Below are 22,164 nucleotides of genomic sequence, written 5' to 3' on the forward strand. Positions count from 1 at the left end.
TTATGTATCTAGCATAGATATTGACACAGAAAAAAATTAGTGGGTGCTTAGTGCCCACAGGCATCCAACTCGCCCGCCCCAGCACCTCCCAACTGCAGGCGGCCCCACCAGTCAACTAATCCCCCTCCCTCACAGTGCCTCACGATCACCTGTTCCGTGGCATGCAGGAGGCACTGGGGGAGAAATGGGGTACACTTGAGGGAGGGGGTGGAACTCAGTGGGAAGAGGTGGGGGATGGAATGGGGGTGGAAAAAGGTGGGCTGAGGGTGGGGGCTTAAGGGGTTGGGGTGGGGACTGGGGTTGAGCGAGGCCCAGAGGAAGCTGGTGCCTGTGGTATCCAGCATGTTTGTTAGTCTTATTTAAGTAACAAAAACATTTTAAAATGCTCTTTTTGTGAATTTTTAATTTATTTTGAATTTCCAAATAAAGCTTGACAGGAATCACAACTATAAAAATCAGTCATCATCTAGTAAATAAGAAATACATAATTCATTATTTTCTAACGTCATAAAGTATGTAAAATTTAAGAATTGGAATAAATATATGTGATCGATATAATTGTTTAAATAAATGTATATGGAATAGCATATCCTCTTAGTTAGCAAAAGAAACACTGAATTTACTATAAAGGCTATATTTAGTTGCAAGTCAACCCAAGAGTTCTGGTATTCACCCAGGAGTTCTGAAAGAACTCAAATGTGAAATTACAGAACTCCTAACTGTAGCCTGTAACCTATCATTTAAATCAGCTTCTGTACCAAATGACTGGAGGATAGCTAATGTGACACCAATTTTTAAAAAGGGCTCCAGAGGTGATCCCAGCAACTACAGGCTGATAAGCCTGACTTCAGTATTGGGCAAACTGGTTGAAACTATAGTAAAGAACAAAATTGTAAGAAACATAGTTAACAAAATTTGTTAGGGAAGAGTCAACATGGTTTTTGTCAAGTGAAATCGTGCCTCACCAATCTACTAGAATTCTTTGAGGGGGGTCAACAAGCATGTGGACAAGGGGGATCGAGTGGATATAGTGTACTTAGATTTTCAGAAAGCCTTTGACAAGGTTTCCTCACCAAAGGCTCTTAAGCAAAGTAAGCTGTCCTGGGATAAGAGGGAAAGTCATTTCATGGATTGGTAACTAGTTATAAGATAGGAAACAAAGGGTAGGAATAAATGGCCAGTTCTCAGAATGGAGAGAAGTAAATAGTGGTGTCTGCCAGGGATCTGTACTGGGACCAGTCCTATTCAACATATTCATAACTGATCTGGGAAAAGGGGTAAACAGTGAAGTGGAAAAAGTTGTTGATACAAAACTACTCAAGATAAGTCCCAGACAGACTTCAAAGAGCTACAAAAGGCTCTCTCAAAACTGAGTGACTGGGCGACAAAATGGCAGATGAAATTCAATGCCGATAAGTGCAAAGTAATGCACATTGGAAAACATAATCCTAACTATATATATAAAATGATGGGGTCTAAATTAGCTGTTATCACTCAAGAAAGAGATCTTGGAGTAATTGTAGATAATTCTCTGAAAACATCCACTCAATGTGTAGCAGCAGTCAAAAAAGTGAACAGAATGTTGGGCATCATTAAGAAAGGGATAGATAATAGGACAGAAAATATCATATTGCCTCTATATAAATCCATGGTATGCCCACATCTCAAATACTTCATGGAGATACCATTGCCCCATCTCAAAAAAGATGTATTGAAATTGGAAAAGGTTCAGAAAAAGGCAACAAAAATGACTAGGGGGTATGAAATGGCTTCCATATGAGGAAAGATTAATAAGCCTGGGACTTTTCAGCTTGGAAAAGAGATGACTAAGGGGGGATATGATAGAGGTTTATAAAATCATGACTGATGTGAAGAAAGTAAATAAGGACATGTTGTTTACTCCTTCTCATAACACAAGAACTAGGGGTCACCAAATGAAATGAATAGGCAGCAGGATTAAAAGAAACAAAAGGAAGTATTTCTTCACACAACATACAGTCAGTCTGTGGAACTTTTTGCCAGAGGATGCTGTGAAGGCCAAGACTATAACAGGATTCAAAAAAGAACTAGATAAATTTATGGAGGATAGGTCCATAAATGGCTATTAGTCAGGATGTGCAGGGATGGTGTCCCTAGCCTCTGTTTGCCAGAAGCTGGGAATGGGCAACAGGGAATGGATCACTTGATTATTACCTGTTCTGTTCATTCCTTCTTGGGCACCTGGCATTGGCCACTGTTGGAAGACAGGATACTGGGCAAGATGAACCTTTGGTCTGATGCAGTATGGCTGTTCTTATGTTTTAATGGCTACTAACCAATGAGAATCAATCTTTGTTTAGGAAAATAACTAAAAAGTACAAATGCAAAACAAGATTAAATTGGATAATTTAAATAAAGGTTTCTGTTTGCTGATTAAAATCAGTAATTTAAATTGCTTAAGTTTCTTTAATTGTCAGTAAATCCAGTTCTTTTATTCAGCGTTTTTTTTCTTTATGAGCTTTAGATCCAAATTGCATTAATTCACTTTTTCTCTATAAAAATCCTTTAGCCATTTGATAGATCAAACCCCTAACGGACATAGAAGCTGCCATGTTAGGTCAGGCCATGGTCCATCTTGCCCAGTATCCTGACTCTGGCAATGGCCCATCCCATAGCTTCAGGAGCAATGTATAGAACAGGGCAGTTATGGGAGGGATCCGCTCCAGTCTTCCACTCCTGTCTTCTGGTAGTCAAAGGTTTAGGGTTGCCCCATGCATGGGCTTGCATCCCTTAGCTAATAGACATTGATGGGCCTATCCTCCTGAACTTAGCCAGTCCTTTTTTGAACTGGGTTCAAAATTGCAATGATTTCCACAGGTTAGTTGTGCATAGCATGAAAAGTACTTCCTCTTGTTTGTATTAAACCTACTGCCTATTAATATCATTGGGTAACCCCTGTTTTTTATATTGTGTGAAAGTATAAATAACACTTCTCTATTCACTTTTTCCACACCGTTCATGCTTTTATCAATCTCTGTCATTTCCCCCTGTAGTTGTCTCTTTTCTAGGATGAACAGCCCTAATCTTTTTAGTATCTTCTCATATAAAAGCCATTCTATACCCTTGGTCACTTTTGTTGCCCTTCTCTGAACCCTTTCCAGTTCCACTATGTCCTTCTTGAGATGGGATGACCAGAACCAGTATTCAAAGTGTTGGTGCACCATCAATTTATGTAGTGGCATTATGATATTTTCTGTCTTATTTCCTATCTCTTTCCTAATAGTTCATAACATACTATTAGCCTTTTTTGACCACTGCTGTGCATTGAGCTGAAATTTTCAGCAGACTAACCACAGTAATTCCAGGATCTCTTTCTTGAGTGGTAACAGCTAATTTAGAACCCATTTAGAATGTATAAGTATGTTAATAAATTCTCCTGAAGGTGACTTAAATCACTTAAGATATTAAATACATTCCCAGATTAGTGTTGCCAGCTACATTTTTCTTTTTATAGGCACAGCCCTGATCTAAGTAATTATTAAGACAAACCGGAGCTGAAAGGCCCCAACTCTAACATTCCCAGCTACTGTAGTTGTTTTCCTTATTATGTTTTCAGCTATGAGGCTCCTCTCTTGCATTATGTTGTGGACACTATTGTCATTCTAGCACTACAGAACTCCCTGAACGGTTGGCCTAATTTTGCCTGCACTTAAATGGGGGCAACTCCCATTTAAGTAAGTGGGAGCTGAGCCTTTGTAAGCAAGGATGAAGGTTACGACTTAATTTCTTCATCCCCGTCATATCAAGGATTTATACACAATGAAATTATTTTCTTTTTTCATCTCTATTTTAAGGATTTAGCTTGGACTATAATTCACATCAGCCTGTAACATCAGGGAGAAGCAAAACTAGGAATTTGTGGACAGCTATCTAGAAAAGGAATCTGAGGCATGATCTACACACAGTATAAATGTTTTGGATAAGGTGTAATATATTTATTTATTTTTAATACAAAAATAGTTATACAAGGGAAGTCCCTATTGTTCTCACATACATACTGATACAAAGATGCTTTATGCCAATATAGCTTATTCTTGGGTATAGTTAAAGGGGCACAGCTTTTATGTGTACACAAATCCTGAGAAAGATGTACAGTTAAAATGTAAAACAAACTATCTGTTGGCAGTGTACCCCTATAAATTTCTCCAAGCCATGGAATAAATTGAATTTATCTGCATACTGTTCCACTGCTCTATCACTCATGGAATTCAGTTGCATTGGGTAAAATAAATTTTTCACAGAAACAAAACAAACAAAATCCTTCTGCCCTTTTCCTGTGACAGCCAGCCTGAGTTAATTTGAGTCTTGAGATCAAGAATGCTCCTTAACTAGAAACTGAGTGTCCCCAACTCTCCAAACTTTTCTGACCTTCCACTACGGTTTTTGGTGGTCTTTTCAATTGACTGAGGAGAAAGTCTTGATGGGTTAGGAATGTTTTTTGCCACTCAATGGTAAACTAGGCATTCAAAATTCCTGCCATTATCATATTATATATCCTGTAAAAATAGGTAGATAGACTATTCTATTACCTAATTGCTAACAGTGGAGCTGATCAAGCATCATCAGCTATTGCCATTGGTTATTCAAGAAATGGTTAGATCAGCACTTGAGTCGTGCTGGAATGCTCTGGAATACCATTCTGGCATTTTGGGGGGAAGCCAGAACAGCATTCTAGTACTTCTAATTACCTAGCCACCAAGTCTACTTCTGGAGTGGGGCTCTGGGTCTGAACTCAATGTCCCCCAACCCACCCTCAAATTCCAGAAGGAGAGATGGTGACTTAGTAACCTGGGTGGCCATCTCTCCTTCCACAGCAGGTGCAGAGGAGGTGGAGGATGCAGCATGAGGAGATGGTGCCCCTGCTTTGAGATATACTTGGCCAGTGCCTCCATGAGAGCATTGGTCAATGATTGGACAACAGCCTGTCAGTTTGATTGAATTCAAGCCCCTCCCTGCAGCAAATCATCATTTTGCTCTCTCCCCTTCAACACCCTTCTCTCTAGTGTTAAATCCAAGTCCATGTAACATTCCCTGGGAGACTCACAACAAATACTAGTGCCCTATGGTGATTAACTCCACAGCTGGTACAGAAACACATCACCAACATCCTAGTATCTCAAGAGGATATTAACGATAGCTAATAAAGTTAGACACCCAGTATGTCTGGATAACATATAACCAAAGAGTTTAAAAAAAGAGCTGGCTGAGGAGCTTGCCACTTTTCAAAAAGTCTTGGAACACTGGGGAAGTTCCAGAAGTCTGCAAAAAAGTTAATGTTGTGTTACAGTATTTAAAAAAGGTAAACGGGATGACCCAGGTAATTATAGGCCTGCCAGTCTGACATCAGTCCTTGGCAAGATAATGGAGTGGCTGATATGGGACTTGATTAATAAAGAATTTTAAAAAGTAGAACAAAATTCTATTGCCAATCAGCATGGGTTTATGTAAAATTAATCCAGTCAAAGTAATTTACTATACATATTTTTTATGAGATTATACTTTTGGTTAATAACAGTAATAGTGTTGATGTAATATACTTAGACTTCTAGAAGGAGTTTGATTTGGTACCATACAATGTTTTAATTAAAAATCTAAATCAACATAAAATTAACATGGCACACATTAAATTGATTAAAAATTGGCTAACTGGTTGGTCTCAAAATGTAATTGTAAATGATGAATTATCATTGAGCAGGTGTGTTTCTGCTGGGTTTCCACAGGGATTGGTTCTTGGCCCTGTACTATTTAACATTTTTATCAATGACCTGGAAGAAAACATAAAACCTTTGATAATGTTTGCAGATGACAACAAAATTGGGGGAGTGGTAAGTAATGAAGAAGCCAGTATGATCTGGATTGGTTGGTAAACTGGGTGCAAGGAAACAATATGCATTTTAATTCAGCTAACTGTAAATGTGTACTTACTTACAGGATGGGGAACTCTATCCTGGGAAGCAATGACTCTGAAAAAGATTTAGGAGTTATGGTGGATTATCAACTGAACATGAGCTCCCATTTTGGACACTTGTAGCCAAAGGGCTAATGTTATCCTTGGTTGCATAAACAGAGGAATCTTCAGTAGAAGTGGAGTAGGATGTTGTATTAGGTAATGGTGAGACCACTGCTGTCCACAATTCAAGATGGATGCTGATAAATTGGAGAGGTTCCAAGGAAGTCCAGACAAAGGTCCTCTTTGCCGTACCCAGAGTAGAGGGTGGGCCCCGGTCCCGCTAGCAGCCATTGGAGGAGTGACACAGTTGGGGCAGTAATGGGAAGATCTAGACAAATAGGAGGATTGGGTCAAAAGAAATCTGCACTTGTCCTTGTTGAACCTCATCAGAGTCCTGCACTTAGGATGGAAGAATCCTATGCAGTGCTACAGGTTAGGGACCAATTGGCTAAGCAGCAGTTCTGCAGAAAAAGACCTGGGGATTACAGTGGATGAGAAGCTGGATATGACTCAACAGTCTGTCCTTGTTGCAAGAAGGCTAATGACTTATTGGGCTGCATTAGTATGAGCATTGCAGCAGAGCGAGGGAAGTGATTATTCCCCTCTGTGCGGCACTGGTGAGGCCACATCTGGAGTATTGCATCCAGTTTTTGCCCCCCCCAACTACAGAAAGGATGTGGTCAAATTGGAGAGAGTCCAGCGGAGAACAACGAAGATGATTAGAGGTCTGGGGTACATGACTTATGAGGAGAGGCTGAGGGAATTGGTCTTATTTAGTCTTCAGAAGAGAAGAGTGAGGGGGAATTTGATAGCAGCCTTCAGCTACCTTAAGGTGGGTTCCAAACAGAATGGAGCTCGACTGTTCTCAGTGGTGGAAGATGACAGAACAAGGAGCGATGGTCCCAAGTTGCAGTGGCGGAGGTCTAGGTTGGATATTAGGAAAAAAACTAATTCACTAGGAGGGTGGTGAAGCACTGAATGTGTTACCTAGGGAGGTGGTGAAATCTTCATCCTTAGAGGTTTTTAAGGCCTGGCTTGATAAAACCCTGGCTGGAATGCTTTGAGTTGGGGTTGGTCCTGCTTTGAGCAGGGGGTTGGACTAGATGACCTCCTGAGGTCTCTTCCAACCCTTCTATGATTCTATTATTAAGAGCCCCAAGAATGGATTAGAAAGGATTAGAAAATCTGCTTTATAGTGACAGAGTCAAGGGGATCAATCTCTTTATCTTAACAAAGACAAAGTTAAGGAATTCCATGGGCAGGGGTCATGTTGGATAGCATTTGATTCTTCTCATTGAGTGGAGTCGCTGCCACCCATTTTCCACTTCTGCAGGTCCACAAAACCTTGGCTCCATAGCCCTAAAGAAAGATACGAAAGTAGCTCTGGGAGATCATGTTGCATATAATTTGTTTTGTCATAATTTGAGCAAAAATAGCATTTTTCAGGTGTGGAATATAAAGTATGTTACTGTTGTTCTTGAGGTTGAAATTCAGATCCAGCACTTGTTTTTTAGGACTCGAGCACTATGTGAGATGGAGCACTGTTGTGAAATGCAGTAAGAAGAGACAGAATAGATTATCTAAATGGTCTGCTCAAGGACAACAATATTTGACCACCACATTTAACACTTAGAGTAAGTAAATTTGTTCTTGTTCTGCTGATAGCAGAGTTATATATATTATATGCATTCATCCAGCTGAGGAAAAAGAGGAACAAAATTTTGAAGTTACAGCTGATCAAATAATATAAAAAGTAATTCACAAATATTTCAATGAGTGAAAAGTCATAAGTTTGGTTCACTGTTTTTGTGGGGTCATAATGATCATTATTCATGGATAGTAACATAACCATAATTTTTAATCCTCCTAGAAAAGTCTTAGTCTTCCAATCAGAGCAGAATCAACACCATGCATCTTAGGTGACCACATCACCACTAATGCAGAACTGGTAGTCAAAGTAAATAGTTCACAAATGGCCCATAGTTTTTGCAATATTTTCATATGAAATATTTGATGAATGCTTATGAACCTGAACTATAGTTGTAGAAACCAAAATCAGTTTGCAAGCAATTGTGAAGAGAAAAGAGAAGGTAAATTCACAACAAATTATTTTACAGCTCTTTGAAATATTTTCTCAGAGTGTAGCTGGAACGGAACCTATGTAGCTCTCAACGAAGTTTTCTTTTGATGGGTAGTATTCCAATAACTCTGGGCAGAATGGTAGTGGCAGAGGTGGTGATTGTATGATCCTTTGTTGGTTTTTCTGGTTCATCAAAGCGTTAAATCATGTGATTTTTTTCTTCTTCTTCTTCGTTGTGTTTCACATTTGCTGAGAACTCATTTTTGTAATTTAATGGTCCATAGCAGTAGTTAGCTTCAAATATTAGATTTCACTGAGATGTAAAACATATTGAAAGACAAAAAACTTAATTAAGACAGAGTTAAGGTTTTATATGCATCAGTTAATTAGAAACAGCATTATGATGGATAGAATTTGGGATGACCACATTTTCTAATAAATTGAAAGCCACATCGGAGTTATCCCGGTCATTTGAAATGAGTGCTAAATAATCTTTATAACACGTCACACCATGATGTATCCTAGTTGTAACCCACATTTTACAGAAAAAGCTATTCTTGAATGGTTTAGGGCATTAATTTTGGTACTATTTTAAAATAGCTATAACCTGTTTCTACAGTTTCCCCAAATGAATTTATGGGAAAATATGAAGTAATATTACAGTTGGAGCTGGTAGTGCTGGTAGGTAAGGTCACTTGACATTCCCATTATCAAACCCTGTTTTCAGTAGCTTATAATTTTGCCAAATATTAATGCTTTGGACTTCTTTGGGGAAAATTTATTTTATAATCCTCTATTAAATACTATCATAATGCATAAGCACAAGGATGCTGAATTAATATTGCATGGGCAACCTTAATTTTGTCATTTCCTAACTTTGAGAGCTTGACTTAAGAATTTTAACATTATTTTAATGTAACTTTTGTGTGTAATAAATGTATAAAGTGTGTGATTATAGTGAGAAATCTATTAAACAGTAGTGGAAACATATCTGTTCCACCCCACACAAGACCTGGAGGGGTTAAAATGGCTAAGTTAGCCAAATAACTGACCAGGCTGTACCTGGAGAATGAGGCAGGTAGCAGGGATTTAATTAGAAGAGGCTCAGCTGGGCAGGAGCAGACAGGGTCTATATAAGCCAGGCAACATAGTGTGCTGCAAGGAAGGAGTCTGCAGTCATTTCTTGGGAGGAGACGGGAGGTGTGTCTGGGGCTAAGGACAAGTAGCCTACAGTTATTTCCTTGGAGAGGGGGAAGTTTGGGCTGGCAAACCAAGAGAAGAGGGAGAGCCAGAGAGGTAGGCAAGTGTCAGGGGAAAAGCAGCAAGGTATGGAGGAGGTCAGATCTTGGCTGCAGATGAGAGGGCCTCTGAGCTGGGACCCAGAGTAGACGGTGGGACCAGGTCCCCCTAGCAGCCATTGGAGGAGTGACACAGTTGGGGCAGTACAGGGAAGAGTGCCATTTTGTATGGAGGGACTTTGATATACCCCTCCACTCTAAAAGGGGAAACACGTGGTGAACTGGCCAGAGGGCCAAGTCACAAAGAGGGAGCCCCCTGAATGGCAGATGGTGAGAGCAGAGGTGAAAGTAAGCCGGTACGGTGTACCGATAAGAATGTGGCCAAAGCATTCAGTACAAATGGGTAAAATAGGCTAGATTTAACTGTAGAAATAACAAAAAATGAGATTTATTGCTTGAATTAAATATATATTTACATTCTATAGAAACAAAATGCTCCCCTTCAGTTTTCAGTTTTTACTTCTCGTCAGGTGGAAGACATCCATGTGATTGCGAACATTAGCTTTTGCATGCCATCACGGGAGCCGCTTGCAGCTTATTGGTCAAGTCTGTCTTGTCAGGCACACAATTTACAGTAGAAAGCACCCAGTGTGACTATCCCCTCCGTTGGAACAGTGTAATTAAATGTAGTTGATTGCAGATTCACACACTGCATAATTCAACCTTCACTGAAACGGAACAACTCACCAGAGCGGAGAAGTTGCTGGAAGGAGCCCAGTGTTGTGAAATCCATGAAGGCAGAATGGATTGCTACAAACATCTTCTCTGCAAGAAAACCGACCACCCCTAAGCATAGTTGGAGAGGGAATCAGAGTTGATCTTGGAGATTAGGGGAGCTGAAAGGCAGCAGGTGGGAGGATCTAAGGAGGTCAATGCGAGCAGGACACAGGAGTGTGATTGTGCAGAAAGCGCCTTGCTCCCCTCCCAGCTCACTCTTGAGCTGGTTCTCCTGTGGGCCACCTGCTCTTCAGTGTGCAGATCCACACACACGGGCCCTTGGGGGATGAGGCAGCTTGGGGAGCGAGTGTTGTGTGTACACTGCAGGACAGAGGGGTGGCTTTACACTCCGTGCCCAGGGCACTGCGCTCTGTTTCCAGCCCTTGGATTCATTCATTATTCAGCCAGCTGTGGGAGGAAGAGCTCACCCGGCTGCAGTCGGGGAGTCTCTTCAGCAGTCCCTGTTGCAGGCGGATGTGGGGTGCCAGAGGCAGGAGCCAGCAGCGGGGGAGGGTCAAGGTGTGGGGCTTGGCAGCGCGTGAGTGGGGTTCTGAAGCAGCTGGTGCTCTGGGTGAAACTTCTCCATGTCGTGCCGCTTTCCCACTAGGGGGACTTGCTGCTGTTTGCTGGTCTGTGACACCTCCCAGGCCTCTGCCTATCTTACTTTTATGTTTAAACATCCCCATTAGTGTGTGAGGAAATGGGGGATTGTCAGTCAAAAAGAACAATGACAAATGAAAAAGCTGAAAGTCATCCACAAAAGGGTATGTCTACACAGGTGACGTTAAAGCTCTGCCATGGCAGCACTTTAAAGTAGCTGTGTAGTAGCAGCTCCAGCACTAGGAGAGAGCTCTCCCAGCACTGTAATAAAACCACCTTCACGAGGGAAATAGCTATCAGTTCTGGGAGCGTGGCAGCACTGTCTACACTGCCACTTTACTGTGCTAAAACTTGCATCGCTCAGGGCAGGGGTGCTACTACCAATACTCTAGAATAAAACTAGTAGACAGCTACTGTATCAAAGTCGTGAAAAGGGATCCATGAAGTTAAACGTGTAGGAGTGGGGGTGGGAAGGGAGGTTACAATATGACCATACCGGTAAGATATTTCAGTTACTTTCACCCCTGGGTGCGAGGATGATCAGGGAGTCACTGCCAGAGAAGGGGGCAAGACCTTGTCAGAGCTAATCCCCAGGACAGCCATGAGGAGGCGCCGCCACTGGTGAATGCATCCTGTAACAGAGAAAAAACACAATTTTTGCGTCTCATCCGGGAGGTTTGTCTATATGGGGAAAAAGCCCATAGTAGCCAGTGGGTACTAGGTATTCCACACTCTGTGGACACTCTTACAGTGCACTAAGTGTTTTGTGTGCATTAGGGCGCCCTTAGCTTCCTGTGTGGACACTCTTACAATGCTCTAAGGTGGAGTAGTTTGTGCACTTTAAATTCACACTTTAGCTCACTGCGCCCTAACTTCCCCACATATACAAGTTTTATCCTACAGAGAAAGAAAGTACAAAACAAAGACCAGTCGCAAAGGGAAAAAATACAAAATGTGACTCCTCATACATTTTTCAGAGAATAGCCCTAATTACTAAGGCAACAAGCAGCCAATAGATAGTACCTGTGTATTAAAATATTTGTACTCTAAGTAGATGGATAGTTCTCATTAAAATTTTCAAAGACTGGTTCAGAACATGTCACTCTGTCTCTCATTTTACAAATGTGGTATGAAAGCAAAAGAGAAAAAACATGTCTTTAAAGGAGTGGGACATTGCTGCACATACAAAAGAAACAGCCACCCACACACTGGAACCCTTCAAGCAGAAAGCACCTGACAGGAATTTCTAAGTGGTTTTTCATTGGGGAAGTCTGTATAAATCTACATAAAAGCCTTTCTCTAAGGAAGGGTATTATGAGATATGAATTGGATAAACATGTTGCATTCTGATAATTATTTTTATGCTGCTAGCTGTAGAGTCTAACGTTTTTATCATGATCAAAAATTGTTCACACAGCAGCTCATGATTGGATGGGGATATGAGATGATTAAATGGAAAAGAGATCTGCAAATAATAGATATTTGTGCAAATAATAGATATTTTTCAATACAGCAATACCTTCCAGCATTCAAAATGTTGACTTTCAGCCATTAATTAACAATATGATAGTAGCCATTTATTATTCTCTTTTTGTTTTTTGTTTTTTAAAAAAAGCATTTATTAAGTGGTTAGTAAACATTTATAAATGTTTATTATTTGTTGATGAAACAATAAGCATATATATATATATATATATAATAAGAATATCTTTAAGTTTCTTTTCCAGCTTGCATTCTAAGGAGATGGCACACTTATTACTATAATAAAAATGTCAAAAAAATGTTGTTCTGATAAGAATTCTATTGGTTCTTCCAACAAGTCTTCAAGGTCTACATATGGAGGTCTGTGGACCAATGGGATTCCTAAATTCCTTATCCTCTAAACTACATGGACCCATTAAAAAGGCTTTAGTTTCTATGATGGTCATCTTCTGCTTATGAGTTTAGAGAAGAACAGGATGCAGACATCTTAAAATCTTACCATAATTTTGTATCAGCATTGCATGTCATATACGATCTATATTCAGGTGTGTCATATTTTTATCCTGCTGTTTGAAAACTGAAGCTGAGCAGTAACTCGTGTTTATTTTTGTTACCTTTTCATCATAAACAACAAACTACTAAATGTCCTGCTGGCTTGTAATTTATTAGAGACTTAATCTGGTAAATGATCTCACCCAGGATTCCGTCCAGAGCCTGATTCTGATCTCCCATACACCTATTTCACGCTAGTATAATTCAAGTGACTGCAGTGCAGTTACTCCTGATTTACACTGGTGCAAAAAGAAGAAAAAGAATAGGCTTCTTAATCTGCTGTATCAATTACTAAACCTTACTTCAAAGTCTTCAGTTTACTATAGCATTGTGTGCAATGTCTTAGAACAGCAGAGATTTCTCTTCCTGCCATGTCCAGTATAAATTAGCCCCTAAATAGCTGGTGTTTATTCTCTGCTCTTTGAAATTCAAATCACTTGTACACACCTTTTCAGTCCAGCCTCTCCTTTGAAATGCTGAATACACGCAACCGGCTATTCATAAGTGCTGGGGTACACCCTTTATAAATAGCCATCCATTAATAAGGCAAAGATGGATAACTCAGCCATGTTAAACCTAGGATAACAATTAAATAATAGTCTCTCAAATTTCAGACATTCATAACAAACTGCTCACTGCATGTGCCATATTCCATCTTTATTTGCTTATATATATTTCATAGATGTGGAGTATGTATAAAGTACCACATATCTCGGTGTATTTTACCTTCTGTGGGTATATATTTCTTGATGGAACAAAATAAAATATGCCTGTCTTAGCTGGGTAAATAACTGATTTTTTTTTGTCTTGATAGCAGTTCTGGAAAAAAAGATCAAGTTTAGGTTGAACCAACTCTGAACTTTTTTGGAATTTTCTGTTAATTAAAAAAAAAGTCTGTTGCGAGTCAAGTGAAGCAATTTGTTCAATTCAAAACATTTTGTTTCTGGGCATTTGTAAAGCACTACATGTTCAAAATGGCTGGAGGAGGCGGCGTCATCTCCCCTATAACTTTTAGCCTAGTGGCTAGGGCACTCACCTGGGCTATGGGAGAGCCAGGCTCTCTGAATCTCTCCAGACGACAGTGTTCCACTTGGTATAAATAACTTATTTAGAGGAACACAGACCTGAATTTTGGTCTCCCCATTTCTTAGGTGAGTGCCCTAAATTCCAGACTATACAGTCATTTGGACGCATTCTCTTTCTGTGGTCCAGTAACTATTCAAATATTTTATACAAAGTAGAACAGCTTCAACAGGAGACACTGAGAGAGACCCACACCAGAATACCTTAGAGTCCACCAGTTGGGCTACTCTTTTGGGAAGTGGGAGATCCAAGTTCTACTCCCTGATCCGTTTCAGGTTGAGGTTTTCCACATCCCACGTGCTTGATGAGTTTATTTACCTTCTGTGATTATTCAGTGTATATCACATGCTTCTTAAGAATGGAAACTCTTAACTGGTAATGAACTTTAAGACTGGTTCTACATTATATAGCTAAGTGAAGTTATATGTAACATTAGGTATCTAGCAGCTTTCCAAAGCCTATTCATTAAGCCCCCACCTTACCTCAGACAAACCAATCCTAAAAACCAATTCTGTAGTATTACTCACAGAAAATATTTGCTTACACTTTAATTTTTTAAAAAGGAGGATTAGATGAAAACATGACAATATATAAACCAAATAAAGGCTTAATCACATTGCTGTTCATGATCAGATTTTTTCTTAAACGCTTCTCCTCACTGGGGTATGAGATGTCATCTGTTGTTTTTCAGGTTCATTACAAATGGTTCTGGCCTTACAGTTGGATCCCTGAATCCACATGGAAACTCACTGACTTTTAGTGTGTGATCTTATTATAACCCTCATGCTCCTTTTCTCTCCTCTCATGTCTCTGACCTTCACTTGCTGTGACATTCAATTTAGACTATATGGTTCCTTGCTTATTTTGTGACACTCCTACTGTATTTTGGGCACTTGAAAAATAATTCTCTCTCTCTCTCACGTGGATTCAATGGAGTAGGAAAAGAGAATGTTGTTAAGCAGGCTTCCCCCAGCAAAAGACATGTCATTTACACTGAATAGGAGTTATGCATTTTTGACTTACACTATGTTGATATGATCAATTTATTTGCAACCAAGAGGTTCAGGTTGTCCTCAAGAGCACACAGGAACCTAATTTACAATACCCAGGACTCTATGGCAACAACACTTCAATGAACTGGAAATGGATTCTTTCCCGCAACTAATGTCAAGAAATGGACAGTTTTAAATGCCTCAGCAGAAAAGAATGGAAAAAGCAAGCTCAAGAATGCTCTAAAGTGCTGACGACCATTCTTTCTTAATGAGATGAATTTGCATTTCTTTTCTTTTTCTTCTACATGGTATATTGTAAACCATTAGTTTATTCCACACATACTTGAAAATATAAGCCCAGATCCTTTGCCCTGCCAAACTCAAATTCTGTTTGACTCAGATGAAGGGGGTGAGGTGAAAGTGATGTTAAGGTACAGTTTATAGTCTCCAAATTCTTGCATCAACTGAGGGGCTGGTCTCAAGGATCCTCATAGTACATTACATACTAGGAACCCCCCATTCCTGCCCCCTATGCTGTGGGGGCTAAAACAGAGAAGTGTAGAACTTGCCTAGTAACTCTGTGTCACCTAGGAATTGTTTTAAGGCTGCTTTGCATCAGTATTATCAGAGCCCAGAATCTGGCCCATTGTAACAAGTTGCAGTCTTAACTCATGTTTCATTTACATCTCATACAGCCCCCTTAACACGGTACTTTTATTAGTAAGTATTGAAATGGAAATGGGTTGAAAATTATGAATTTGTAGGACCAGATTTTCATTAAATTCACCTAGATAAATGAAACCGCCTTTGCTCTTGATTTTCTGTGTTAATAGTGTCTTGCTTTCAGTGCTACTGTGCTGCCAGAATAATCATGCATTCATCATTTTGTCTATTTTTATAGATGAAACCTTGGACAGGCTCTATATTGTAGTGTATTTTCCTGTGCTCCTAAGGATTTTGTTTATTATCAAGTGGAAGTAGTCACTCCATATTTAATGTACAATCTAACATCCTATTTTAAGCCTTATTTTCAAACTACTCTATGCCTAGCTTCCCAAAAAGAAACCATTCCCTTGTGCCTCATAGAATCATAGAACTGGAAGAGACCTCAGGAGGTCATCTAGTCCAGCCCCCTGCACTCTAGGCAGGACTAAGTATTATCTAGACCATCCCTGAAAGGTATTTGTCTAACCTGCTCTTAAAAATCCCCAATGATGGAGATTCCACAACCTCCCTAGACAATTTATTCCAGTGCTTAACTACTCTGACAGTTAGGAAGTTTTTCCTAATCTCCAACCTAAGTCGCCCTTGCTGCAATTTAAGCCCATTGCTTCTTGTCCTATCCTCACAGGTTAAGAGGAACAATTTTTCTCCCTCCTTCTTGTAACAACCTTTTATCTACTTGAAAACTATTATCGTGTTCCCTCTCAGTCTTCTCTTCTCCAGACTAAACAAATCCAATTTTTTCAATCTTCCCGTATAGGTCATGTTTTCTAGAACTTTAATAACTTTTGTAGCTCTTCTCTGGACTTTCTCCAATTTGTCCACATCTTTCCTGAAATGTGGCACCCGGAACTGGACACAATACTCCAATTGAGGCCTAATCAGCACTGAGTAGAGCGGAAGAGTTACTTCTCGTGTCTTGCTTACAATACTCCTGCTATTTTCAGAGTAGCAGCCGTGTTAGTCTGTATTCGCAAAAAGAAAAGGAGTACTTGTGGCACCTTAGAGACTAACAAATTTATTAGAGCATAAGCTTTCGTGAGCTACAGCTCACTTCGTCGGATGCATTTGGTGGAAAAAAAAAACAAAAACCTGCTAATACATCCCAGAATGATGTTTGCTTTTTTTGCAACATTTTTTTTTACAATATTGTTACACTGTTGACTCATATTTAGCTTGTGATCTACTATGATCCCCAGATTCCTTTCTGCAGTATTCCTTCCTCGGCAGTCATTTCCCATTTTGTATGTGTGCAACTGATTGCTCCTTCCTAAGTGAAGTACTTTGCATTTGTCCTTATTGAATTTCATCCTATTTACTTCAGACCATTTCTTCATTTTGTCCAGATCATTTTGAATTTTAATCCTATCCTCCAAAGCATTTGCAACCCCTCCCAGCTTGGTATTGTCCGCAAACTTTATAAGTAAAAAGAAAAGGAGTACTTGTGGCACCTTAGAGACTAACAAATTTATTAGAGCATAAGCTTTCGTGAGCTACAGCTCACTTCATTGGATGCATGTAGCTCACAAAAGCTTATGCTCTAATAAATTTGTTAGTCTCTAAGGTGCCACAAGTACTCCTTTTCTTTTTGCGAATACAGACTAACACGGCTGCTACTCTGAAACTTTATAAGTGTATTTTCTATGCCATTACCTAAATCGTTGATAAAGATACTGAACAGAACCAGACTCAGAACCGATCCCTATGGGACCCCACTCATTATGCCCTTCCAGCATGACTGTGAACCACTGATGATTACTCTCTTGGAATGATTTTCCAACCTGTTATGCACCCATCTTTTAGTAGCTCCATCTAGTTTATATTTCCATAATTTGTTTATGAGAAGGTCATGCGAGATAATATCAAAAGCCTTACTAAAGTCAAGATATACCACATCTACCACTTCCCTGCTATCTACAAGGCTTGTTACCCTGTCAAAGAAAGCTATCATCTCATCCCAAAGTAGAATTTTCCTCCCTCGATGTTTCTTCAGTGAACTAGCATCACAGCTGTTATATTTAGACTTAATTTAGGCCAGTTAGCTTTCAGCCGGGGTTCTATCTCAATCAGGCATTGGGGAAAATAGAGGTTCTTTTAAAAAAATCATAATCACAGAATCATAGAAATATAGGTCTGGAAGGGACCTCAAGATGTCATTAAATCCATCCCCCTGCACTGAGGCAGAACCAAGTATACCTAGACTAGCTCTGACAGGTGTTTGCCCAAGCTGTTCTTAAAAACTTCAATACAAAGTAAAACTATTTCCCCATGTTATTTCTCCCCCCACCCAACCCCCCACTGTTCCTCTGATATTCTTGTTAACTGCTGGAATTAGCCTACCTTGCTTGTCACCATGAAAGGTTTTTCTCCTTCCCTCCCCTGCTGCTGGTGATGGCTTATCTTAAGTGATCACTCTCCTTACAGTGTGTATGATAAACCCATTGTTTCATGTTCTCTGTGTGTGTATATAAATCTCTCCTCTGTTTTTTCCACCAAATGCATCCGATGAAGTGAGCTGTAGCTCACGAAAGCTTATGCTCTAATAAATTTGTTAGTCTCTAAGGTGCCACAAGTACTCCTTTTCTTTTTGCGAATACAGACTAACACGGCTGCTACTCTGAAACCTGTTAAAAACTTCAGTGATCCAGATTCCACAGCCTCCCTTGGAAGCCTATTCTGATGCCAAACTATCCTTAGAGTTAATTTTTCCCCTAATATTTAATTTAAATCTTCCTTGCTGCAGATTATTATGTGGGTGAAGAAGTTATATTTGGGTATGGGGGGTTGGACATTGGCTTCGGCCCCATGATAAAGCAGATCACCATGTAGAGGTAGATTTTTGCTGTGCACTTTCTACCATCTGATCCATCAATTCAGTGAGGAACCTAGACTATTGGAATCATTGGCATGCCAGAGAGAGCAAGAACTGGTCCTTTATTCTTACCACCACGTCCTCAAGGAAGAGTGTGATTATGCAGATCTAAGGCTTATGCAAAGAATGACATCACAGCTAGTCCCAATGCTTTATTACTCTTACATTTTGATGTGGCTTTCTGTTCATTATTCTAATAAAGATATCTAAGGCTTTGCGTTGCCTTCATTGTGAGTATCCTTGTCATAGACCCTGATGCTCCCGATAACATATTGAACTAATTGGTTTTAACTCTATGTACTCTGATTCTGGGATAGAACCTTATCACAGTCAGATCAATTGGCCATCAATACAAATATTATTAACCTTTTAAAAGGATCAGGCAACAAAACACACCTTATCCCCTGTATTATGGTACAGTTACTGCCACACCATAAGTATGATTTTATTACACAATACAGTTTTAACAGGCTTCTTAAACTTTTAAATTGTAAAATTCTCATTGGGAAATGTGAAAAACCTTAAGAGCACTGGAGTGTGTCATCAACAGCATTGTAGGCAATATGAAAATGGAAAGTATCGTACAAGTCTGTCCTCTTAATTTTCCTTACTTTTAAGATTTATAGTGGATGCAGTGTGTCATCACACAACTTGAACTGGCACTAAATGTAGTTCTTACTTGCTAATTTACAATGAGATGGCTGGCAGAGATCTGTTGTTTATGCTGTTATTGTAATATACTGTTGTACAAAATTAATTAGTGCTGAGATGAGTTAATAGCAGCTCTTTAGCGGCTTTGCCATGAACATGTTTTGCCACTGCAATATGAAAAGTAAGAGATAATTATTGTTGCCCCTTTTCCCAAAAGGTAGCAGAATTCAGGACTTTCCAGGTCAGTTTCATGTCTGGAGCAGAAATTGGTGACCAAGAGTAAAGTATCTTCTTAATATAAGTGGTTTGTTTACAAAAGGTTACAAGTCTTGATCACTGAAACATGGGTGGTCATAGATTGCAGACAGTCAATTCCCTCTTGCAGAAACCTTGGGTCAAGCAGAACTTTTCTATCCCCATAAATAGCTACATTGTGCCTCTGTACCAAACTCTCTGCTTAACACACAGTGCCATCTTCTGTCCCCAGTCCTTGTATTTTATGTGTGGGAAACTCCTCGGCCAAGGCTGCACTTAGACCATCCTGGAAAGATGAACCTGGTCATCTAGTCTCCTTTATTTTGCAGCTGCTCTGCAACACAAAGGAACCTCAGAGGTTTAACAGCCAGACAGAGAAGTGTGCTTAAACACAGCCAATAGCCTTAATGCATTTCTGGGTGCTGTTACTGCATGCATCTTCAACTCTTTCTAGGGAGAGTTTCATCCTGGGTGCTTATAGATCCTAATGTGCAAACCATATTATTATTTCTCCCCCAAATGTTTGCAAACCAACACATACATACTGTAAGTAGGCCAAGGCTTATAAATAGGCTTGACTATTGTATAACTAATGGATGAATGTGCCTCTGTTCTGAGAAAGTTGAAGATTGCATACCACAAAACACAAGCATCAACTCAGTTTCTGTAGGAGTATGTAACCTTTTGTAAACTTTGTTGAAATATTCCCAATTAATATTATATTGTTAAAGATAAGGGTGCAATAAAACCCAGCTTAGTTTGAGCCTCTAGGTTCGTTACAGATAATTTATTTAGTAGAGGGCCACTAGGCATCACTTTGAATGACACAACCAAACTTTATTAAAAGAAAAATGATTAGTTAAACAAACAGGCATGCAATTAATATTTACACAAATGTTACTGTTTGAATTGTGTATTAATGGGCGATCAGTCCGCTTGCAACGGTGAAGTACAGCCTTACAATCCTAGGAACTAACGGTACTCTTTGGATGTTAATCTTTTCATCTTTTATATTCCATTATAATATTAATTAACATTAAACTGGCCTTTACTGTAATTATATTTCTGCCACCTTTTTTTTGGCTCTTTACATTATGTATCATTTAAATTAACATCTGCACCAATGTCCCTCCCACACAATCAACAGAGATAGTATTTTAATAAAACATTCACAGTTTTCAAAAACACTTATTAAAAACCTTGCTTAAACCAGTTATATCCAAAACATAATGATCACATAATGCTGGGTCATGTCCTTGCTAACTCTTACTTACTGTCTCCAACTTATCTGTAAGTTTTCTCACACTAGCAACTTCAATTTCCCATACTCCGGTACACTCAGGTTTTGGGCCTAAGTTACCTAATGTCTACTTCTTTCTTACCCTAAACATCCTATAGGCTACAACTGTGAAATTAGTGTTTCTTTGGTATTCAAACACTAGTAGCTTACATATTAATAAAAGGGTGAATAATCAAGAAATAGTAGACAAGCTGGCTTAGAAGAGCTCATTGTGATGCTGCAGTCCTGAAGCCTTCAAATTGTATCAGTTCTGCAAGGTGAATTTCATTGAAAAGAACTGAGTTCCAGGCAAAAGGCCACTTCCTGTCTTTTTAAAGCTTCAGAACTGTAATATCTTGCTGACATACTTAATTCATGTCATCATCACTGCAACTAGTAATAAGATTGTTTGCTAGAGTCTGAAACACTAGCAGGCTCATACAGTAGATGAATCTAGGAGAGCCATCTGGATTCCTAAACCATGGGCCTTGTTATGGGCCTTGTTCACCACACACACACACACACACACAATCTAAGGATCTGGGCTTTACGTGATGGAGTGTGCAGAGGCTGGGGAGGTGAAATTCTCCCTTCCATCCAGGACAAGGGTGTTGGGTTACTACACAGTCCTCAGAAGGCCACTATTCCAGCCTACATAATCCCTTATACTGCACACCTTCTGACTGTTGGTTGTGTGGTTTACCAGTGCCACTGGATTGATGTATAATGGACACTACTTAAGGGATGCAGAGTGTCTCATCCAAGCCGTCTACATTGGGGTGGATTTTGCTCTATATTAAAAACCAAAGAGAAACATGCAATATGGAGACCACAAGGACTACCCTATCTTGAGAAATCTTTTTTTTTATTCACTTTAAATCAAGGTGTTCAAACACATTAGTCATTATGGTTGATAGAATAATGCCATCAAATATCTATGTAGAAGTTGGAATATTTTGGTTCAAAGTGGTCCATGTGAACTTTTTGTTGTTGTTGTTGTTGTTAAAATCATAAGGACTTACACCCCTTGATTATCACTTTGGGTTTCAGGTGTGAATAAAACTTCGCTGAAACCACTCAGTCTTTGCTCTGAATGTTTACATCACTACACAGAGACAATATAGCTGGAAAACAAAAAGAAATATATACCTTCAAAAAGCAGAAGTTGAGATCCATACATAAAAATAAGGTCTTGATACTTTTCCAATTCTATTTGTAAATTAGAAGTAACTCCACAGAGATTCATGGAGCTACACTGGTGTAAAAACAGTGAGGGAGAAAAATCAGGCCCTCTGTTTGCAAAATTGATTTATGTATTCAAATGCAGGTGTAGCTCTCAGCCTCTCTACCTTTTTTGAGTTTATCCCATAGTACCGACTTCTCCATTCTGCTTCATACAGGTACATAGAATCACATCCCTATTCGTGCAGAATGAAATTATCTTTTTAAATCTGTGCATTCTATAAAGAAAGCCTGAAATGTACAGCTTTAGTATTGTGTTTAAAAAAACAAGGTTTTTTGAAGGTCAATCACAATTCTGCTTCAGACATTGGAGACTTGCCCCATTGTCCATTACAGTTTTATTTAAAAA

At 39.4% G+C, this 22,164-nt stretch overlaps 1 long non-coding RNA gene across 1 annotated transcript in view; it reads left to right on the forward strand.

The window, feature by feature from the left end:
• The window catches only part of LOC122459892, a 49,490-nt gene that overhangs the window by 10,494 nt on the left and 16,832 nt on the right, over positions 1-22,164 (forward strand). The window contains exon 2 of the long non-coding RNA XR_006280858.1: positions 7,504-7,623. This is a non-coding gene — a long non-coding RNA (uncharacterized LOC122459892). The remainder of the gene's footprint in view (positions 1-7,503; positions 7,624-22,164) is intronic.

This window comes from Dermochelys coriacea, chromosome 4 (genome assembly GCF_009764565.3).
Source record: "Dermochelys coriacea isolate rDerCor1 chromosome 4, rDerCor1.pri.v4, whole genome shotgun sequence".
NCBI lineage: Eukaryota > Metazoa > Chordata > Testudines > Dermochelyidae > Dermochelys > Dermochelys coriacea.